This window comes from Papaver somniferum, chromosome 11 (assembly GCF_003573695.1).
Source record: "Papaver somniferum cultivar HN1 chromosome 11, ASM357369v1, whole genome shotgun sequence".
NCBI classification, from domain to species: Eukaryota; Viridiplantae; Streptophyta; class Magnoliopsida; order Ranunculales; family Papaveraceae; genus Papaver; species Papaver somniferum.
In genome coordinates this window covers 130221603-130234158 of record NC_039368.1, presented here as the reverse complement: position 1 = coordinate 130234158, position 12556 = coordinate 130221603, and positions in this window count along the sequence as shown.

Below are 12556 nucleotides of genomic sequence, written 5' to 3'. Positions count from 1 at the left end.
AGGGGAACCTTCAACCCCAGTTTCGGCGAAACTTGTAGCTGTGTCAAAAGGAGACCAGGAGTGGATCAATCAACAAAGGTATGATGAGTCAAGACGATGGAATTATGAGCCACGAAGCCATAGCACAGGATATCATCACAGAAGCAATCAAGGACCTAGGTTTGGAGAACGAAGACCAAATGCACTGGCCTTTGATGTAAAGCTTCTCATACTCAATACAACCGTGGAGAAGGTATGGGAAGCGATAGTACTGACAGAAGAGATTTCGCCCCACCAAATCTGGGAAGAGAACCACCTTCGAGTACTAGGAGTCATGAATTTTGCAGGTATTATCGATTTCACGAACATCATACGAAAGACTGCCGAAACATCCGAAGGATTATACTTCGTCTAGTGGAACAGGGGAAGCTCTCCCATTTTCTAGAGGGATATGTACAACCGCCCCCACCCCCACCTCGTGACAATCAACAGGTGTACCGAATCGAAATAGATCGAAGAACTCACAAACTGGATTGTAATTCGATAATACATTCAGCCAAGAGCATTCAAAATTTCCATGATAATATACTTAAAAGAGTGCATAAGAGAGACTTCGAAGGGAATGAGATATTCAGTTTGGAGAAGAAGGAGCCATTAGAGGAGTGGAAAAAGAGGGATATAACATTCTCATCAAAGGACGTACCAGAGGGAGGCGCTTCGCACACAGATCCATTGGTCATAACCTTAAATTTCGGGAAATACTCAAAGTGGGAGGATGACGAAAAAAATTTGAACAATAGACAGAATCCTGGTGGATACGGGGAGCTCGGTTGATATTCTATTTTATCATGCATTTAGAACCATGGGGTACAAAGATTCAGACCTTGTACCATCGACATATAATATATATGGATTCAACGGGGTTGCATCAAAGCTGGAGGGAGAATTAGTCGTAAAGGTTTTCACGGGCGAGTTGGAAGCAAAAGTTACTGTTTGCGTAATAGATATAGACTCACCCTATAACGCTCTCATAGGTTGGCCATGGATACATGGGATAAAAGGGGTTGCATCTACGTATCATCATACCATACGGTTTCCCATGCCAAGCGCAATAGGAGAGATCTAAAGGATGCACGAGATTGTATCGAAAAGGATCTCCACAACTATGATGAAAAACTGAAAAGGAATATAGAACAAAAAAAGAGGGTATGCGAAGGAAAAAGAGCAGAACAACTGATGGTGTTCACCATTGGGATAAGCGAGGAGAATATTACAATACAGAAAAGCATGGAGGAGCCAGATAAGATGACGACTGTCAATGATAGGGATCGCGAGAAAACTCCGGAGAAGGAAATCCAAGTTGAGATAAAGCAAAGTGGAAAAACGAAGAAGTGAAAAATAGATGAAGGAAGCGAAGTAGTGAGAAGCGAGAAAGAAACCCCCGTCGCCAAGGAAAAACGAACCCCACAAGGCGGAGCAAAGGCAAACAACTCCAAGCGCAAGAAGTTATCAATACAAGAAGCTGAGAAAAGTGTTGAATTGCCTGGTCATTTCTGTAAGGAAAATGAGGCATGCGACGACGGCAAAGAGATTGGGAAATTAAAGAAGGAACTCTACCAAGAAAGATGAAGGAATGAAGATTTGGTAAGAGAACGAATAAGGCTACAAAGGAAAAACGAAAACTCTTGATTAAGAACAATCACCTAAAGAGAAAACAAACAGAACATAACACCCAAAAGAGAGAAAATACTTCGGGAAAGAAATTGGCAACTGAAGGACGTCATGAGTATTGGCGAGATAGAAAGGAGCGAGGGGAAATAGATGAACGAGAAGATTTGAAAAGAGCCATAGAAAGAAGCAGGAGGGAGTTCAGGGAAAAGGAATATCGTATGCAGCAATAAACGGTGACAAGGAGAACAGGCGCAACGAGCAATGACCCAATGACATGGAGAAAATCTGGAATGTGGGAAGAACTAGAAATGATGAAAAAATGTGCGAGAAGTGAGCCATGTAAACCATAAATAGCGGCACTATTTTCGGCGAAACAAAGGGAAAATGAAAGATTGCGAAGTATTGTGGCAAGGTGGGATACGATTTGCAAAGAACTAAATGGAAGGCTATCGGAAGAAGATTTAGTACGATCGTTCATTTATGCACTGTCGGCCAGACACTCCTTATTTTCAACATTGTTCAAGATCAGGAACGAGGTGAAGATGAATAAGTTGAAAAGGTACCAGTCTGAGAACATCCACCTAAAAGAAGAACGCTGATAACAAGGAAAAATCATAGAGACGAGAAAATGTACTTGTGAACTTATCATTTGGCGATGTAAGATTTACAAAATAATAGCAATGGTATTTTGAAGTTTGATGAATCGATTCAAAGATACAAATTTTCATATCCATAAGGCATTTAAAACGAAACAAACCACAACACAGGAAAGTAAGACCTCAGATTAGGAGGAAAATAAGACCCACGAAATAAATGGTTTCTAGGGAAACTTAAACCCTTCGCCTAGGAAGAGCTGAGAATCCACGACATGCACTCTATTTCGCATGAAAGTTCAAGAGGCAAGACCTAACGCATGTCGTGAATAACTCTCAAAAAGGAAGCTAGGGGAAATGATAAGACCTATCCGCTGAGGGTCCCTTTTATGACGGCCTTCGGTAAGGAGTGAAGATTATGACCAAGGCGCCAACATATTCGGTTGAGCTGGGGGTGCTTGGGACTTCTGGAGCGTTATCGGCCATGACCGTATGGAAAGTCTTGGCTACAATGCACTCGATCCCAAAGAAACCTCACTTAGGGTGTCACTTCGTAACCTCAAGACATATCGGCGAAGGGGATAAGGAGTCACGAAAACAACCGAATGTCGTAATAACTGGATGGGAGGAGACCAACATGCATGTTAGGGTTAACCTCCTTGAAGGGGCAATTAGGGGGAATATAAAGGGATGGCACCCTCCAGATTAGGGAGATATGTCACCAAAAAAGACGACAATATAATGGGGCTAACATTCATGGGAATGGCTAAGCCTGTCGCATTGTCGCAAAATGGGGTTCATAACAAATGTTAAGACGAGGTAGATGGATTATTACTTGAAAGAATAATAAGCGCTTGACACTTCTTCAAATTAATATCCTTCAAAAAGAATGAGGCACCCTAAGACCTTAATTAGGAGGCACAATAAGACCTTGGAAAGAAACACATGAATGAGTAACACTAGAACGATATATAAAGCAAAATTACCATGGAATGAGTAAAAAGACAAAGGCAGGTAAAGGACAATGGATAAGGGTTAATCAGCGAAGGTAAGGACAACATGAGAAAAAATAAAGAAAGAATACACTATGAGGAAAGTAACAAGGTTCAAAGCTTGTGCGCGAAGTGAACTTAGCGAGATACCAACCTTTCATCTCATACCTTGGAAATACACAAAAGAATAAGAGGAAAGTATACACTTTAAATTTTGTTATTCTTTTGAGTATTCCCTCGGTGAGTATATACTTGGAGAAATGAAAAATCATAATATTGATATAGTCAACAAAAGTATTAAGAATATACGAAAGGAGTCAAAGTGTTTTTCCCCCCAAGCTTGGGAGCGCACAGATAACTAAAGTTGAAAACATGGGAAGAGGGAAACTAAGATTGTTGCTGAAGAGGAACGCCATGAGTGGCTGCTGCCCCAGGGATTTCACCACCAACCCCATCAAGACCATCACCAGTATCTGCATCAAGATTTGAAGGTTGTCCCGGATAACTCGTGTAAGCAAAGGCATTCTTGGACTCTTCCTCCTCGTCACCTTCAACAAGCCTTTCTTCTCCACCTGAGATAATTCCGCGATTAACTGGTTGTTCATCGTCAGAAAAAACTTCCAGAGCAAAAGTAGGATGAGGAATGCCTTGGTCGTCGCAGTAGTTGTTGAAGAGAGAGACCATGTGGTTATGGGTATTCTTGCGACCTAACTTTGATACTTTCCCAGAATCTTTTATCATCTCATCAATATCAACATTCAAATCCTTAACCTCATCTTTGAAGGTAGAGACTTCTTTACGGAACTCATCCCTTTCGTGGGAAAGGTGAAGAACTTGATTCTTGTAATGCTATTCGGACTCTGCAAAAGCAAAACAAGATTATATCAGAAACTTGAAATTTGACAAAACCGATAGTATCTCGCGTTGCACCTAGAGCTACTTACCATCTGTAAGATAGTGGTATTCAAAGTCTCTTGGATATCAGAATACAAATGATCCATCCTGGATATTTCTAGATATGACTCTTGGAGTTGAACGCACATCTCGTGATATGCATTATCCCAACCTTTAACGTGACCAGACTTCGAAGTATCTTTGCTAGGTTGAATGACGAGAGCACCCTTGTTCTTGCGAAGATCCGCAGACTTGGTTTGGGAGGAAGATTTGACAGACTTCGAGCGTGGGGAGTTATCCAGCTGAGTCTAAATAAATTCCACCCTTTTCTTCAGACAATCAATCTCCTCGTTTAAGACAGCTACCTTTTGGTGTGAAAATGGGGAGCACACAAAACACTTGCAAGTATACAAGGCCAAGATTTATAATATAGTGATGAGTGGGTTTGTCCACAGGGAGAGGAGCATACAAGAAGTCTTCCTAGCTAAAGTGTGTAGTGAGCTAAGGGCAGTGAAGGGTGACAGTGACAAGTTTCGAGAGTGGTAATGAAACAAAGGAAGCAGCCTAAGGCAAGGGTATTGAGCAATAGTGACTGCCAAAGAGAAAAATGCAGAATTGTGTGAAGTAACTAAGGCAATTGAATCCACCTTGTGCCCTAATCAAGCAATGCAATCTAGGTTTAGTTGGAGTTCCTAAGCATACATCTAGAATGAGATGAAAGTCAGCTTGCTCACTGATATGCCCCTAGAATTGATTGTCTTTTGACTTCACAATCAATCACAGGCATGCCAGAGCACTGAGTACTTCTCATTGCTCAAGCAAACAGGCAATAAGAACACTATCCTAACCATGCATCATCCAACAGTGCACTAGGCTTCATCAGAGCCCTAGTTGCAGTGAATTAGCTCATGCTAGACATGAGTATAACCAAAGCATTCATCCAACAGACTAAATTCAAATGTAACATACATACAAGATACACACATTCAACTGTTGCTAAACAGAAATTGGAAAATTGAGAATTGATTCAATAAATTGTTCACTGGCTAGCCCAGAGAGCTTTTCTACCACACCCATAACATCAATTTATAGTTTTTACAAGAAAACTAGATTTCTACAAACCCTAATTGGAAAATCCCCAAATTAGCAGGATTATGGTTTCGAGAAATAATAAAATTAACTCACCCTCTGATGCAATTAGACTCGACCCATGCTTGTACTTCTCCTCCTCTGCTAATCCTCTACTCGAACGCTGCTCCAATTTCCTTCTTCTCTCCACTGTGATACCCTAGCTATGTTTGTCTTCTTGGTAGCATCAAAAATTAATGCTAAGAACAAGACAGACACGACTAGGGAAGATGTAGGTGATGGTGGTGGTGTCCTTGTGGTCGTGGTGGAGATGGAGACGGCGGAGCAGACATGGCAGTGTCTTCCATGGTTGGGGGAAGAAGAGAAATTTGGGGGAAATGAGTTTTGGGGAAGAAGAAGGTGGGTGTTTGTTTGGGTCGATGGGTTTGATGGCTAAGGTGTTGAGCGGGATCATCTGAAGTTGATGCGCAGCGAGGAGATCCGTCGGATGATCAGTTACTAATTGAATCGAACGGCACGATGTAAACAAGCTCTGAGAGACCGTTGGATTAGGTGATACAACGAAGCTGACGGCTCCAGATGGGGTTAGGTGCTGTAGTGTAAGGCGGAGATATCAAACTTTGATGAACAGCAAGGGAGCAACCGTTGGATTCAACTACCATCTAATCTGAAGGCTTGGAATTTCAGCGCTGTGGTGCTTGGCAGAGACTTCAGATTTTGATGCTCTATGAAGGAGCGACCATCGGATGCTTCTGAGAACTGATCTGATGGCTGAGAACGGAGGCGTTTTTGTGTGTAGAAAATGAGGTTGTGCGTACCATTCTTCGCGGCTTCCTTGCGTGATTTCTCCCGGCTTTTCACTACTTTTCTGCTCTTTTTGATCCGCAAGTCATCCAGACTTTATTTATTACCCTAAAAATGCAAAATTAAGTAAGAAAAATATTTATTCTTGAAAACAATGAAAATACAGAATATGGGATAAAATGTAGAATTAATGCATAAAAGATGAGTTAAATGCCAACAAAAAGGGATAAATATATACAATATTTGGCACTCATTAAATACCCCCAAACCTGAATTTTACTTGTCCTCAAGTAAAACAAAACTAAGGAAATCCTAACTATACCACTGTCACTGGTCTCTCGAATGCATTTAGCGTATGCACTAAGCCTTTTAAACCACTAAGTGTCCCTAGTGGATGAGTTGAAGTCTCGTGAAGGTTTGCTTAGAACGTACCTACAAAGTTCTAGGTCAAAATATAAGCTCAGATTCCATCAAATGTGACATGTGCAAAACAGTTTAAGCTCACAGCAAAATGGAGATGTCAATCTAGCTATCGAAGGCACAATCCTAGCACTGATAACAAAAAAAAGACATGTGATAAGAGTGTAAAGTGTATCTACACATGTGTAAAGAAAGATCTGAAGTTATGACTACTAATCACCAAGAGATAGTTTCTCAGGCTAAGAACTGAGGTCGAAATCTAGCTAGCTGTCCGGACTTTACGAGAATTGTGAATGAGTTGGAGGTATTTCACAATTACTCGCGTTGTACATCAATGGCATACACCCTCCTTGCTTATTACAAAAAACAACAAAATGACTATTTACATGACTCTTATTTACATTGACTATTCTCTTTTATTTTTGGAACAAGAGATGATGGAATTGATAAATACTTGATTTTTTTGTATTTTTCTGATATTTTTTTCTCTTTTTTTTTTTTTTTCTGAATATATACATCGTTTTTTTTTTTTTTTTTTTTTTTTTTTTTTTTTTTTTTTGCAAAAGGAAACACTTTTGATACATAACAAAAAGAAACAAAAGATTACATGACACTTTACAAGAGGTAGCCCTTTTTGATGCACCCAGTTAAATTCGATGGTTGTCTTTCTTAATGTAACCTCCACCTTCTATCCCAACCAACCAAAGAACAAGCTAGTCAAGTTTCGTTCAGTATTCTAAAGTGATTGGCAATCGTAACTTCCTATCAAACACCTTGAAGATCGAGGCCATACATGTATTGGTAGATCGTGCGCGTGCAAATTTCTTATCACTATGTGAATTGTGCTAGAATCAGGGTGCCTAAATATCTAGACTAAGACTCCTAATAAAAATACATATTTGCACAAGAGTCAACATTTCAAGGTAAATGAGCTCCATTTTTATGATTTTTCATTTTTTTAATTTTTTTGAATTTTGATTTTTAAATTTTTTTGGAATTTTTCAATTTTTTTTCAAAAAGATGGAGTTTTGTTTTCAATTATGGCAAATTATCATGGTATCTACTCTATACCCCAAACCTAAACTAAACATTGTTCTCAATGTTTCAAAGTATGGAAAGAATTATAAAACAATATATGAAGAGGAACATGCTGAGTAGAGTAAAAGGAGAGAGAATACCCGATTGTACGGCGAAAGCTCGATTAAAACTCCGTTATTCAAGGCAAAAATCCATCATATTAGGAGTCACAATGGATGAGCACAAAATATATACAAAAGGAAATTTAACTAACACATTATCTACAAGAAAATTTGGTTTTTTAATGGGATTGGATTTTTTGGGAAAAATTTGGTTTTGTCGGGAGACATTTGGTTTGGATGGGAAAAAGAAAAATTTTGGTTTTTATGGGAGAAAAACATTTGGTTTTGACAGAAAAATTTTGGTTTTTATGGGAAACATTTGGAAAACTTTTTGGTTATTTAGCGAAAGAGTGGACCAGTTTAGTCCACATAGACCGGGTCCTCCAGGTTGGTTGTTTCAATGTCGGGTGGGAATGGTTCAAGGAATGGTTTTAATCTCTGCCCGTTGACTTTGAAAACGTTCTTGTTGGAAACATCCTCCAGCTCTACAGCTCCATGAGGAAAAACTGTGTGTACTAAGTATGGACCATTCCATCTGGAACGCAGTTTTCCCGGAAAAAGATGTAATCGGGAGTCATACAGCAAAACTTTCTGACCAGGAGTGAAGGATTTGCGCAGAATACGCTTATCATGAAACATCTTCATCTTTTGCTTATATAACTTGGCACTATCATAAGCCTCATTTCTCAATTCTTCCAACTCGTTGAGTTGAAGTTTCTTTTGAATTCCAGCTTCGTCCAGAGAGAAGTTCAGCTCCTTTATTGCCCAGTAGGCACGATGTTCTAATTCCACAGGTAGATGGCACGGCTTTCCATACACTAGACGATAGGGGGACATGCCAATTGGTGTCTTATAAGCTGTTCTATAGTCCCACAAAGCATCATTCAATCTCAATGACCAATCTTTCCTAGACAGGTTGACCGTCTTCTCCAGAATGTGCTTAATTTCCCTATTAGAAACTTCTACTTGTCCACTAGTCTGAGGGTGGTACGGAGTAGCAACCTTGTGAGTTATGCCATACTTGCGTACTAAAGACTCAAAGTACTTGTTACGAAAATGTGAACCTCCGTCACTGATGATAGCTCTAGGGGTACCAAAACGTGCAAATATGTTTTCCTTTAGAAATGAAAGTACCACCTTGTAGTCATTTGTTCTGGTTGCTATGGCTTCTACCCACTTAGAAACGTAATCAACTGCGACTAGGATGTACAATCTACCGTCAGAAATAGGGAATGGACCCATGAAGTCGATCCCCCAAACATCAAAAATCTCCACAATCAAAATGGGGTTCAATGGCATCATGTTTCTCCTCGAAATGCTTCCTAGCTTTTGACAGCGTTCACAAGCAACACAATAATCATGGCAATCCTTGAACAATGATGGCCAATAGAATCCACACTGCAAGATCTTTGCAGCGGTTTTCTTGGCACTGAAATGGCCTCCACATGCTTGGTCATGACAAAAAGATATCACATCTTTCTGTGCGGTGTTGGGGACACATCTCCTAATGATTTGGTCCCGGCAGTACTTAAACAAATATGGGTCATCCCAAAGGAAATGTTTAACTTCAGCCAAAAACTTATAGCGGTCTTGTCTCGACCAATGTGAGGGCATCCTACCTGCATCAAGGTAGTTAACGATGTCGGCAAACCAAGGAAGGTTTGACACAGACATCAATTGCTCATCAGGAAATGATTCTCTGATTAGCATGGACTCATCAATAGACTCAATGGTTAATCTAGACAAATGATCAGCAACCACATTCTCACAACCTTTCTTATCACGGATTTCGAGATCGAATTCCTGTAATAAGAGTATCCATCGAATAAGGCGAGCTTTAGCATCCTTCTTGGAAAGAAGATACTTCAAAGCCGCATGGTCAGTGTATATGATGATCTTAGATCCTATGAGATAAGATCTAAACTTGTCTAATGCGAAAACGACAGCAATTCCTTCTCGGTAGTTGTGTAATTGAGTTGAGTATCATTAAGGGTTTTGCTAGCGTAGTATATCACGTATGGTAGTCTATCAACACGCTGTCCTAAAACAGCACCAACAGCATAATCAGAGGCATCACACATGAGTTCAACGGTAGTTCCCAGTTGGGTGGTCGGACTATAGGAGCGGCGGTGAGAAGAGTTTTTAATTCCTCCCATGCTTCACACAAGCATCATCGAAATTGAAGGTAACATCTTTGGAGTAGACTACAGAGGTCTGAGATTTTGCTAAAGTCTTTGATGAATCGCCGGTAAAAACCAGCATGACCTAAAATGATCGATTCCTCACAGAGCGGGGTTTGGTAATGTCGATGAGGTCTACTTTAGCTTTATCTACTTCAATGCCTTTTTCCGAGATGATGTGTCCTAGAACTATTCCTGAATTCACCATAAAATGGCACTTTTCCCAATTTAGAACAAGGTTCCTTTTCTTACATCTGGACATCACAGGGTAAGATGTCTTAAACATTTATCAAACGAGAACCAACACAGAGAAATCATCCATAAGATCTCGAGAAAACTATCTATCATGTCAGAAAAAATGCTCATCATGCATCGCTGAAAAGTAGCAGGTGCATTACACAACCCAAGGGCATGTCTATAAGCAAATGTCCCAAAGGACACGTGAACGTAGTTTTTTCCTGATCTTCTGGTGCAATGTGAATTTGGTTATAACCGGAAAAGCCATCTAGAAAACAGTAGTGACTGTGTCCAGACACACGTTCTAGCATTTGGTCTGAAAGGGAGCGGGAAGTGATCCTTCCTGTTACTGTGTTCAACTTTCTGTAGTCGATACATACTCGCCATCCTGTGGTTGTACGTGAGGGACTAATCATTCTTGTCGTTCTGAACTACAGTAATGCCTGACTTCTTAGGCACAACTTGAATGGGACTAACCCATTTACTATCGGTATTGGGTATATGATACCCGCATCAAGTAGTTTCAGGATTCTCCTTTGACTACATCTCTCATGTTAGGATTAAGTCTCCTTTGCATTTCCCTAGATGGTTTGGCATTCTCTTCAGGTTAATGTGGTGCATGCAAATGGTGGGGCTAATTCCTTTGAGGTCTGAGATGGTCCATCCTAAGGCCTCTTTGTGTTCCTTAAGTACTTCTAAAGCTTACTTTCCTGTTCCGTGTCTAAACATGATGAAATAATGACAGGTAGTATCAGAAGAACCTAGGAATGCGTACTTCAACGTACTAGGCAATGTTTTCAATTCAAGCTTGGGTGGCTCAACAATGGATGGAATGAGCTTGGAATCAGAGAGTAAGGGTGGTTCCACTTCATATCTTCCTTCAGTGACGTCCATTTGAGGTACAGATTCGAGCAGAGATAGGACGTCACTACAGTATGCATCATCATAGGAATCTGAGTTAAAGTTCTCCATACATGCTTGAAAGGGGTCGACGGATAGAATGTTAGTCAACGAATCTTGTATTAATCCTTCAATCATATTAACTTCATGCACATCATCATCATCAAGATTCACAGGTTGTTGACTAATATCGAACACATTCAATTCTACCGTCATGTTGCCAAAAGACAGTTTCAACACTCCATTACGACAATTAATGATCGTTGGACGTAGCCAAGAAAGGACGTCCTAAGATGACAGGAATGTGACAGTCTGGGTTTTGTACAGGTTGAGTGTCTAAGACAATGAAGTCTACGGGAAAATAGAATTTGTCAACCTTGATCAAAACGTCTTCGACCACTCCACGAGGAATCTTGACAGATCGGTCTGCCAGTTGTAGAGTGATAGATGTTGGCTTCAACTCCCCAAGACCTAACTGCTCATAAACAGAATATGGCAGTAGGTTAACACTTGCACCTAGGTCTAATAACGCTTTATTGACCGTGTGTTCTCCTATAGTGCAAGAAATTGTTGGACATCCTGGATCCCTAAACTTGGGTGGAGTTTTGTTCAGAATGATGGAACTCACCTGCTCAGCTAAGAAAGCACGTTTTTGCACATTGAGCTTGCGCTTTTGAGTACACAAGTCTTTGAGGAATTTAGCATAAGCAGGGATTTGCCTAATTGCTTCAAGAAAAGGAATGTTGATGTTGACTCTCTTGAACAGATCTAACATCTCATTATAATGGGTACTTTTCTGTTGATAGATCAATCTTTGAGGAAATGGGGCAACAGGAGAATGAGTTGGCAAAGGGACATTCACAGCAGTAGAATTGTCAGGCTTTCCAACTTGCTCAGATTCTTTGGTTTTCTGGGGTTGTGGAGACAGCGTGGAATTTGTATCAGATTCATTAGGTTCGCCCACGTTGTTCTCGATGATTTACCACTTCGGAGGGTGGTAATGGCATGGACTTGATCGGGTGAGGTTTCAGTGCAGGATGTTGTGCCTGTTTGAAATATCCTCTTTGGATTTTGTTGGGGTTGGCTAGGAAGTTTACCCTTTTCTCTCTCATGGAATCACATTTGATCCATCTTTTGATCAAGATTTTTCTGACTTTGCACAACTCTGGAACATCTCCTCTAGGGTGGATAATCTCTTGTCGGTATTGTGTTGAGGATATGATTGTTGAGAGTTTGATTGTTGTTGAGGGTTCCTAGGATATTGATAACCTTGATTGTTCTGATATCCCTGATTGTTTTGATAGCTCTGATTGGGTTGAGATGGTCCTCCCTGAGTGGGTCCTTTGGACCATGAAAAGTTAGGGTGGTTTCTCCATCCTGGATTGTAGGTCTGTGAATAGGGGTTATGCTCTTGTTTTTGAAACATGGCATGTGCCTGTTCAAGCCTAGATTCCTGGACTGCAAGCAAATCGGGGCAATTTTGGAATTGATGGTTGGGATCGTTACAAGCGGCACATACAGACGAAGCGACATGTTCTCGGAGAGTAGTGGTGGAAGGTTTTGAATTTTTATGTAGTTCTAACTCTTCTAATCTCCTAACTATTGATGCCATGTTTGCTCTTCCCTCGAAATCTGCTTCAATCCTAAAAGCCTAGCTT